Source organism: Gymnoscopelus braueri (genome assembly GCF_963280865.1).
Source record: "Gymnoscopelus braueri genome assembly, chromosome: 15".
Lineage (NCBI taxonomy): Eukaryota > Metazoa > Chordata > Actinopteri > Myctophiformes > Myctophidae > Gymnoscopelus > Gymnoscopelus braueri.
The window spans coordinates 21046313-21058522 of NC_137620.1; the positions used below are offsets into that span (position 1 = coordinate 21046313).

Below are 12210 nucleotides of genomic sequence, written 5' to 3' on the forward strand. Positions count from 1 at the left end.
TGAAAGCTTGGGCGGACATGCAGATGTAAGGGCTTGGATAGGCAAGATGAAATTAAAGGTCGTTCCATAACTCTCGCTGCCTGGGTGTCAGCCGACAGTGGTGAGCTTGACAGGAGGCAGCTGATGGGGGCGCTTGGTGCGAATTAGAATTGTCAAGGTCCTCTGAACCCAGGGGACATTAGGGTCCACACACAGGTGGCGAGACTTCTTCGTGACCAATCTGTGGAAGAAACAAGAAAATATGCAAGTTTGTCACTTATGTTTCGTAAATTGATGCCCTAACGTCATCATACAACAGTAGCACACAATAGTGAAAATAGCAGATCTACAAGCTCACAATGCGTTGCGATGTGACATATTGTGCGTGTATGTATATATATATATATATATATATATATATATATATATATATATATATATATATATATATATATATATATATATATATATATATATATATATATGAATATGTTTATTCATACATTTATGTTTTACTCCAACACTTACATGACTCCTGTCTTTGCACATCTGTTCTCAGTCTTGTAAAAAGACCTCAGGTGTTTTATGTTCACTCTCAGCGGGTAAAATCTGGTACAGCATTCACCAGGGCCATTCGAATCTGCAAACAATGTCATTTGTTCATATAAAAGTTGCTTTTAATTATATGTATATTGTCAAGGCCATCTGTATTGGAGTACTCAGAACTCGCCAGAGCCCAGATTGAAAGCAACCTTTGCCCTCTTGCTCCAAAACTCAAACCCACGGTTAGAAACCTGCGTGTCACTTTCGACCCAGACCTCAACTTCCAGCATCACATCAAGAAGGTCGTTCAATCCTCATTTTATCACCTCAGAAATATATCAAAAATTAAATCATTCCTCACCATCGCTGATCTGACAAAAGTTGTTCACGCCTTCATCTTCTCACGCTTAGACTACTGTAATTCTCTGTACTCCTCCCTCTCAAAAAATCCATCAACAGTCTTCAACTGGTTCAGAATGCTGCGGCCCGTCTTTTAGCTGGTACAAGAGAATTTGACCATATCACACCCTCCATTGGTTACCAGTTGAATTTAGAATCAGTTTTAAAATCCTACTCACTACATGTAAGGCTAGGCTAGGTCTTGCTCCAGCCTATATCTCGGACCTACTCCCCCCCCTATGTGCCTGCATGTAGTTTGAGATCCTCAAATCAAGCACTCCTGGCCATTCCAAAAGGTCAGTTAAATTCAAAAGGTCGCATGGCCTTCGCCTTCAGGGCCCCTACTCTTTGGAATGCCCTGCCCCTGGAGATCAGGCTCACTGAGTCTATCCCTCGGTTTAAATCCCTCCTTAAAACCCATTTTTACAGATTAGCTTTTAATCCCCACTCCTAGTCAATTATACTAGTCTATCTCCGTTAGTTTTTGCACCTGTATGAAAGTGATTTGTACCTGTGCATTCCTGCGTTTTCTGCATTGTTTTTTTTGTTAGAGTTTTGAGAGGTGCTATATAAATAAAGTTTTATTATTATTATTATAATTTTTATATAAGGGCACAATAATGAGACAGAGACAACAACTCAGATCTTAATGTATTAGAGATCTAAAAGTATTCGAATATGGAGCCAAATGTACATCTACAGTATCTATACATACGTCTGACCCCCTAAAACACACTACATCCCAGAATGAGACAGACAAGAAATAACAAGGACAGTTACCTTTGACCTAAGTGTCATCTATATTGAGGGGGTTTGAGAAAACACATTCTGTTCTGGCCAGGACAAGCAGCAAATACCTTTTACATAAATACCTTGCCCTCAAGACGAGATGTATACCTCATCCAACCTTTTTTGGAGAGACGATTATTTTTGTATATTTGAGTTAATTTAAATGTTCACATCTCAGAATTCTCAGACGACAATATGATTTAAAAAAAATCTATACAGTAGTTTAAGTCTTAAGAAGAGCGATCGAATTATACTCTTTTTGGAGGTCTTTAAAATAAGTAACAGTAGTGGTGGAGATAAATGAAAATATAGCATAATGGGTGCTTTTTCTGAGAGAGAGAAAATTCACTGCTCATTACGTGAACACACACATGCACACACACGCACACACACACACACACACACACACACACACACACACACACACACACACACACACACACACACACACACACACACACACACACACACACACACAGGCATAATTACATAATGCAGTTAACAAAATGATCATAAATGCCAAAAAGAATTTCTTAAATTGAGACAAACCATAGCCACCCACAAAAAATGTGGGACAAACAATTAAAACAATTAGGCTGCAACCACTGGCGCCCAACTTTCTCTATGAGTGGCAGAGCACAAAGAGAGAGTAACGCACGTGCATTAGTCTCTTTTTAAAAATAATGTTATACTTTTTTCAAAGTATGAAATAATGGTTAAAGTTACACAGATGCTACCCGGTTTTAATGGGTTAAACATACTGGCACTGAGTTCTACAACTTTCTAAGGAAGCACTTCCCTTTTCCTTGAGTTCTGCTGTTTCAACAGCTCTGAGCAATACTGTCAATACTTAGTGCAGCCACTCTGCCATTCACGGGAGAATATGGTATGTTTAGTTATTTTGGGAAAGGCGTTTCTTTTAGCCTATTATAATACTCATCAATACTAAAAAATGCATTATGTATGAATCAAATAATGGCTGTTTTTAATGTGTTAGTGCCCCCCACAGATGTTCATGGGAGCTCACACCCCTTATTATGGGAGCTCAGCTCCCACATAACTTGAACCCTGGTAATGAACACTTTCTTGCACTTTAGTTGAGAAAATAAAAACATGCATTTGTAATAAGGTCGATAAAACATGTACATTAACTTACTGTTGGCCGTCACAGAGCAATACAGAGCAGCTCCTATCAGGAAGGAAAGCAGGACAACGTGTCTGGTTTCCATGGTCCTTCTGCAGAGAATGATGGATGGAAGAAGTTGAACTACAAAAGGCGATGAAAGATAAGGACTATTGGACAGTGGGTGGGGCTGTGGACTCAGACCATGTGTGTCTTGCCCAACCAATCAAAAGTTCAGAATGTGTGTGTGTGTGTGTGTGTGTGTGTGTGTGTGTGTGCGTGTGTGTGTGTGTGTGTGTGTGTGTGTGTGTGTGTGTGTGTGTGTGTGTGTGTGTGTGTGTGTGTGTGTGTGTGTGTGTGTGTGTGTGTGTGTGTGTGTGCGTGCGCGCGCGCGTGCGTGCGTGCGTGCGTGCGTGCGTGCGTGCGTGCGTGCGTGCGTGCGTGCGTGCGTGCGTGCGTGCGTGCGTGCGTGCGTGCGTGCGTGTGTGTGCGTGTGTGTGTGTGAGAGAGAAACAGCCAGACAGACAGACAGACAGATAAACAAATAAAGCACAATATGAAAAGAATAAATATGTCAGTGTAAATGGAAAGATCTATAGTCCAGTTCACTATGTCAAAAAATGTATTTCGCAAAACCATAAAATGTATTTTTCTTCAGAGCATGGGTAATCCAAAAATCTATGTTTGCATTTGCACAGACTATCTTGGTCACATTTGATGTGGAGAGTTTGTACACATTCCACATCAAGGTGGCCTTGAGGCTATAGAGTTTCTTCTCAATCAGAGAACAGAGCATACACAGAGTACTGCGTGTTTGCAACACCTCACTGAACTGGTTTTCACAAAAGAAAAATTGTTTTTATCTGCAGAAAAGTGGCTCTGCCATGGGGAGTAAAATGCACCCCCAATTATGCTAATCTTTATGTTGGCCTTTTAGAAAGAAACTGCATTTTCAATCCTGAATATAATAACTTTTTATCCAATTGTGGAAACGTTATATTGATGATGTGTTTGTTATCTGGACTGGTTCAGTTACTGAATGGATTGCTTTTCACACCTTGAATAGTTTTTGTGAACATTTGAATTTCACTATGACATCTGACTCTCACCAAATGACATTTCTTGGCCTTTTAATCTTAAAGGTGGATGACCATCTGAGCACAGAGCTATATAGAAAACCCACAGACCCATATGCCCACTGGCCCAGTGGCCCACCGGGCATATGCCCGGTATGCCAAATGGCCAGTCCGCCCCTGGCATTGAACAGGTTAAATTGGCCCCAGAGGAGGTGACATCAACACACTACTTCTCAGGAGAGAGGCAGTTTGAATCTCTACATTAGACACTGTCGATAATGGCCTAAATGAAGCCCTTGATATCAGACCGTTCCTGTAACCTGTCATTTTACCTGTGCTTTCTTCTATTAATGGGTCTCCCTTTTGCCTGTGTTCCAGACTGGTAGTCTCCACCTGACTTGATTGTATCACGTCCCATGTGGATCTTGGTTTTAGCCTTCTTAAAATAAGTGTAGGCCATTACTGTATTGTGATATGGTCCCTGTTTTTATTGTTCACTTCAGTGTAGTATTGACCACCGTCTATGGTTTTAATTACTCGCTGTCTTATAATGTTCATATACTGACTGTTCTTTTGAGTAGGCACAAGCGAACTTCGCAACGTTCGGCACGGCAACTCGCGCGCTCGGTGGTGCCTTACGTGGCTCAAGTTCGCTTGAGACTGCGCCCCTCCGTCGCGGTACTTACTTTATCGGCAAAAATCCGCGGTTGTTGTTGAGGTGCGGGTTGGGAGTCCAATGATTAACGAGGCAAGCCACTGAGGCCGGTACAGACATTGGGTATTTGGGCTGTATTAGAATCTGACAACGCCCACCGTTCTCCTCATGCCGCTGGGCGAGGCTACTGCAAAGCGATAGGAAAACGCTGTTCGCTGCACAGACACCTGCATGGCTGCCATATTGGATGTTCAAAATGGCCGCCATTAAATATATAATGTGTGCTGTCTTGGCTTCTAGACAACCTAGAAACATAATTAGATATGCTAATCCTATGTTTTCTGAACAAATATTGCCAGTTTCATCAGTCTTTTTTTAATACATTTTAAGCCTATAGGGGGTTTCTCTTTCAAGGACAGAAAAATAAAGAAACAAATTTAACGAATAATATTATATATATTATATAATTATAAATATGCGCAAGTGGACGTAATCATTGTAGTTTAGACAAATATTTAAAAAATAAAAAATAGAGGACAAATGAAGCTGCTAATTCAATTCAATTCAAAGGAGCTTTATTGGCATGAGAAAACATACGTTTACATTGACAAAGCAAGTGCCAAAATATAATAAAAACAGTTGAAACAGTTGAAATTGGGAATTTATATACAGTTGGAGGGGGTACATTGTGTGATTCACACAGAACTAGAATTTGTATACAAGATGAGGAAGACGGAAAAGCAAGGAATGCGATAGGCAATATACAAAACGCAACATGCAATACATGCAATAAGCCATAGAAACAGAATACATTGAAATTAAAAAATTCAGTCATCAAGACAAAAGTTTGCCAAACGTTTACATCACAATTCCTTGCCAGTCAGTTCAGCCGTAGCCTGGATTCGAACCTGTGACATTCTGATTCCCAGGCGTCCTTTCTACCCATTCAACTACAACAGCCCTGTTAATTGTTTTTGAAAAGCATAAACTTTCTCCTTCTGTCATGCGCCATGCCCATGTTTCTCTAGAACATACATCACAAAATTTAAAATAAATACTGTCAAAACGTCATTTCATCTCGTCTTTTAAAAGTGCACATGTACATTTATTTGTACCGGATTGCACTACCATATTGCAGAGTTTTGTAAAAAAACGACTGCATGGTTAGGCTAATACTGCAAAATATGAGAACAATAAAACCAACAAAAACAATAGGGGACCACGATACTACGTGCTTGAACCCCTAATAATAATAATACCTCCTCAAGCATTGAACTGCGCAAGGACAATAAAAGCTCACCTCTTTGTGGATCCTTCAAGATGACAGCAGCATCCTGTAGATTCTACAGGATGGGATCTTTTGGCTATGCCAGGTGTGCCTTGGCACCTAAAAGGTTGAGAAACACTGCTGTAGAACACAGTCATGTTATTTCAATTCAACAACATTGACAACAACACAGTCTGGTATTGTACAGTATGAGCTCTATTGCACAACATTATGTCTATGTCATTATGCACGTAGGGGCCCGGCACCCGGCACATGTGACACTCACGCTCCTGGCCTTCCGCTTCCACCTAGGGGGTTGTCACCATCATTACAGCTGATGATTAGTATTCGTTCAAACAATTGCGAGAACATATTAAACAAATTAACTTTTTGGGCTTTATAAACAAAACAGGAACGCCTGACGTAAAACTCCTGGCGCTGGACCTCCAGGTGTTCAATGGTGGGCATGCGCGCCAGGCAGGGCCGGATTAGCACTATGTGGTGCCCCAGGGCGACCTCAAGTTGAGGTGCCCCCCGCGCGCCCGCGCGCAAGCGCCGAAATCGTGCACTCGCGAAAAATTGGCGGATTTTGTTAGTTTCTTTTCGGTTTTTGGTTACTTTATTTTGGTTTTAGGGTTAGGGTTATGTTAAGGTTATGTTATTTAATTCTTATTTAAAAAAAAAAAATGGCCTATGGGTAATCCGGCCCTGGCGCCAGGCCCTCGGCCGTGCGCCACAGTAGGGTTACACCACACAGGTCGATCAGTGAGCCGTCCACCAGTTCCTCGTTCTCACTGTCCACGGACGGAAACATGAGAACATAAGATTTGGTTGATGTTTTTGTAGACAAGAATGCATATATATATGATGAACATAGATTTGTACATAATTTGTCAAAAGGATAAAACAAAACAAAAGAAGCTTGAGTGCTTATTTCCATTTTGTGGTACTTTGAGTGCTTGTGCAAGTTTTTGTTTTGTTCTGGGAGATGTAAAGACATACATAACTAGAAAAAGTGCTCCTCGGAGCACAAGTCTCCGCCAGGTCAGGTAGGTTATTATGGCCTCCTGGTGGCGCTATAATAGGCCAATGTGAAAAGGGTGCCATTTCTTCTTAGGCCTTGCACGACAATCGGACACTGCATTCATGATTTGAGGCATTTTGTTCCAAAAATGTGGTTTGCTAAATTAGACCTGCTGGTGGCGCTATAACAGGCCAAGGTGAAAAGGGTGGCATTTCTTCCTCGGCCTAGTGGGAATGTGCGTGCAAAATTTCACGGAAATCGCACACTGCGTTCATGATTTGAGGAATTTTGTTCAAAAGGGACCTATCCTGCAAACTTTGGAAGGCAATGTTAGCCATGTCGGATGGAATATGAAATATCGGACACATCCATGTTGATCACATGACTATAGAGATACTGTATACCGATTTTTGGACAGAATCTGAAGGAGTAAGAGCAAAAAATTTGTATATGTGAAAAATGCAGGGCAATGGTTTTTCCTGTGTACAGTGTGGGTACAAAGTTTCACACAGATTGGTGCAGTTATAGCTAAAAACGTGAATCGGCCTGTTATAGCGCCACCATGGGGCTGATGTGAACGTTTTCAAGTGGCATTTCTTCCTGGGCCAAGTGGGAATCTTTGTGGAAAATTTCACGGAAATCGCATGCTGCGTTCATGATTTGAGGCATTTTGTTCATAATGTACCAATCCTGTAAACTTTGGAAGCCAATTTTAGCCAATCATGATGGAATATGGAAAATCAGACAGATCCGTGTTGATCACATGGCTATAGAGATACTATGTTACCGATACCGATTTGCATGGTTTTTGGACAAAATCTGTAGGAGTAATAGCAAAGAATGTGTTTTGCAAAAGTCTGCCTCATGGTGGCGCTATGACAGGCTAATCTAAAAAATGTGGGGCAGAGGTTCTGCTGTGGCATCTAAGGAGTGTGTGTGCGCAGTTTCACAGCGACCGGGCCAACGGTGGCGGAGATTAGCTGCTCGCAGACAGAAGGACGGACACACGGACGGACGGACGGACGGACGGACGGACGGACGGACGGACGGACGGACGGACGGACGGACGGACGGACGGGGGGGGGGCAAAACATACTCTCTCGCCATGCCTATCGGCCTGGCGGAGACAAAAATACAAATAAATCAATTAATCAATAATAAATACATTCATACAATTTCTACAATACAGCTAAAATGGCAAAACCCAACCAACATGGGTACATGGGTTACAACTTAACAAATTGGGAGGGGACCAAGTATAGACCCCTGGTGGACCCCGGTCATTTAAGTATAGGGTTTAAATTTAAGCAAGTCTCTTGGACCCCCTGACCCCCACACAAACCGTCTAAAATGTATGCAAAATATTTACACTACTCTACACCAAAAAGCTTATTTTCATGCCAATATATCTGTTGAAATGTCTCATTCCTTAGCATTGCACATAATAATAATAATAAATAAAATAAATTAATAATAATAATAATTAATATTTTCAATGGAACAGTGATGCAGGCACACGGCACCCACCAATCAACACACTTGGCTTCTTTTCATTTCACGTTCAGCACAGGCGTACAAGTCACACGATTAATCTAAATTTGCGCATTTGTAAGCTGCTATCATCTGCAGTACAGGCTACGTTCAGACAAACTCAACTCTGTTTCATGTCATTTAGGTCAATTTAATGAATCAACAATCATCGTGATCATTGCTTTATTTACATCAGCGCTGCAATCAAAACATATCCATGTTACGCAAATCAGCGAGCAGAGCAACACTTTTATCATGTGATCTTCTTCCAGGGTAATGTGTGTATTTATGTATGAGATTAAAGTCTGCACACTGGGTCATGCTCCCTTATTCTCTTTGGATTCTGAACTCAGCCCAGCACCTGGTTATTAGTGAGTGTATGCTTTATTGTTTGTGTATTTATTTATGTATGAAACAAAGGGAGACATGTGGTACACTAAATCATCAAAACGGACGTTTGTGTGACCCTCTGATTTCCGTAGCGTATTTACCAGAGGTGGACAAAGTAGGCTACTCGACCCCAGTACTTGAGTAAGAGTACAGATACTCCTTGGTCAAATTTACTCCACTATAAGTACAGTAAAAGTAGCTCAGTCAAAATGTTACTCAAGTAAGAGTAAAAAAGTAATTGCTTTTAAATATACTTAAGTATTCCAAAGTACATACTTTGAAAAATACTTAAAGTACAAGTAAAAGTAAAAGTAGAAGTACATTTCTTAATTTGTATCTCAATGAATTGCTGTAATGTTTTCACAATTAATTTATAGGACCTTGTAACTCTTGTTTCAGAAAGCACGAGTGTGAGAGCAGAAGTTAGGCCAATTGCATTTTAGGGAAGAAAAAAAACCAGCCAACCTAAAGGCCAAACCGCATCAATGCAACTAGTGGGGATAACGGTTGCAAGTAGTTGCAAGTAGTTCCATGTTGCAAGGAGTTGCATGGCGAAATTGTTGGTGTGGATGTGGAGTGGGCTTAAAAGTACTCAGTACTTTATAGCCTTCCTAAAAATGTACTTGAGTAAAAGTAAAAAAAAATTCTTGGAAATGCACTCAAGTAAGAGTAATAAGTATTTAAAAAATCTAATACTCAAGTAAAGCACAGATCCTCAGAATCTGTACTCAAGTACAGTACTCGAGTACATTTACTCTGTTACTGTCCACCACTGCGTATTTCACACTTTGATTTCACACAATGATGTAAACTGCCTACTATAATAGTCTAGATTTATTTTGTTTTAATCATGTGTCTGTGCACGTGTACTGTTTGTTGTGAACATGTAGGCCTATACTGTATATAGTCCTCACCATCTTCCCTTGTTGCTGAGCCGAGCAGGGCTCTTCACCCATACCGGAGGGTGAAGACGTTGCCGCACACCGAGATCTCCCTCCACAGGCCGGGCTTCATGGAGTCCTGAGTGAAGCCATGGAGCGGGTGCATCACCAGCACGCCGTTGGTGGTCAGTCCGTCCATCTGTCCATCAGGCGTCTTCCATTTAACTGCCTCCTCCTGCGGGGGGAGGAAGGCAGTGGTGAAAGAATCCTCAGATTAATACCACAAAATACCATATTACAAGTAAAAGTCCTGTATTCAAAATGTTACTTGAGTAAAAGTACAAAGGTATCGGCATCAAAATTTGTGTACTTATAGTAAGTAATAGTACCAAACTTTTTCAAAAGTAGCAGATCTATAAGCTCACAACACTCCGATTGCCTATTTCCGAGGTAGTCATTTTGAATGCATTTGTTCATAATGGAGTAATCAATTGATCAAACAAGTTATGAATCCCTGCACAGTCACACAGACACAATTGTGTATGAGACATTTCATATTATATATATTTCATAACCTACACCCAGGAAGATGTTCTTGGAGGAGTCGAAGCCGACGGCTCTCTGGCACAAAGCGAAGTGGCTTTTCGTCCTGGCCTCGTCCCCATCGGGCAGGATGCCATCGTACCTGTGAAGAGAAGATGAAACAGTGGTGGGAGAGCTGTGGTTAATAAAGATAGCTTGTGACAAGTTTAGTTTGTAGTGGTTCAGATCTTTGGAAGAACAAGTATGCGTTGGCAGTGTCGTAATATGGAGCTTCATGGCGAAGAGTCATAGGATCAACCCATGGCCAGATTATATGATGTGCATAAATTATAACACTTCGTGTTTGACCTGCGAGGTTACGTCTGCCAACATTTCCACAAGTCCCCATTTGTTTATTTTCACTGACAACGCTTCTTCTTTGACACGATTTAGTACACTTTTTACCACTTAAACCCTACTTAACCAGGATCCCCCGGGCTCTATATTAAGTCCAATAGAATTTCCCAAATATCTTCACCAAATAAATACCTGATCTACAAGCTTTAAGCAGAGACAGTGGAAGCTATTTCTTGTATGAGCATTTTTGCACAACCAGAGCTGGCAGTAAACACAAGCAGAGTTCACTGCTGTTTTACCCACCATGGTGGCTGGTAAACCAACAAGTTAATTCTGATCCCTGCCTCTTGCCCATGAACTAGCTATCTGTCTCTACACAACACAAACCCCACTCAAACTACAATATCGTCACTGTCGGGTGGAAACCTGACATGTCCGAAACCGTCATTTTTCAGTAAAAAATAATCTATAGTTATTTTTAAGTCACAAGCTCTTGTCAATAACCAATAGACAAACTTAACCACTTTCACTTTCAAACATTTTACAAAATAGCGAAAACAGCCGATCAACAAGTTCACAATGAGTCACATTGTGACACCTTGTGAGCTTGTAGATTGGCTATTTTCTCTACTTTTGTGACACTTTTGTATGACAACCTAGGGCCTTAATTTACACCAACAAATTATGAAACATGGAAGGTTTCTGCCCGACCGCCATGAATGTAAAACCAACACACTGCATTTCTTTGCTTGAGCAGTCAAACTTTGATCGAAGCAACACCACTGTCACCTGCAACCAATAGCATGATTGGAGTAAGGTCACTTTTATTCAAAACCTTTAATCTATTTGAAGCCAACAACTGATAAAATAAGAATATTGATAGCTTCATTGATGTAAGGGACGGTTATTATTTTCTACTTCATTGTTTTTTGTTTTGCTTTGTTTTGTTTTTACTAAAAGGGAATTGAAATCATCAATCAACTAAGTTGGAGTAAGTCACAAATGCCAATCAGTGGTTGAAACTACTTTCACTTCTTTCACTGCACTGCACTTTTATTTCCCTCATAATATGGGGTTGTGGTATAAAAAGGCTCCTCCATTAGTGTATTTCATATCTGTCATGTTGTTTTATGTGATTTAGTCTTTACCAAAGTAGTCACTGTGTTCCAATCCTGCAAGAGACAACACATACTGAGCTAATAGCTCCACCGCGCCACAAGGGAGTATAGACTCCAGTGAGCGCTACAGGATTGACTCAAAGAGGAAGGCAATCCTGTTTTGTAGAGTGATGCAGACTGAATAGAGCATTTGGTGGAACAGGTAGGTATACACAGCGTCATACTCAGCACCATTGAGAGAGACAGTCACGACAAGCTGCGTATACATAAACACAAAGTTCATGAGGTACTGCTTTGTCTTCCCAGTGGTATCAACTGCAGACCAACAAGAAAAAATCCAAGGCACTCCATCTTTTTTTTTTAAATATATTTTTATTTAGACAAACATTTTTTCAAAATGACAAAAAAACTAAAAAGACAACAACAAAAAAGCAACAATAACAAACACAAAGAAAAACAACAACAACCCACCCACCCACACACCCTAGGTGCAGTACAAGTTCCATCTTTATGTTTGCATTAAAAACATGATACAATATCCCATTTAGTTAGAAGGA

General features: G+C 40.7%; 1 long non-coding RNA gene across 1 annotated transcript; it reads right to left on the reverse strand.

The window, feature by feature from the left end:
- Positions 1-2961, reverse strand: LOC308101739. Its single transcript, XR_013934551.1, has 3 exons — positions 2867-2961; positions 508-619; positions 1-220 (listed from the first exon to the last, which is right to left on the reverse strand). It is a non-coding gene; the product is annotated as an uncharacterized lncRNA (long non-coding RNA).
- Positions 2962-12210: the final 9249 nt, after the last annotated feature.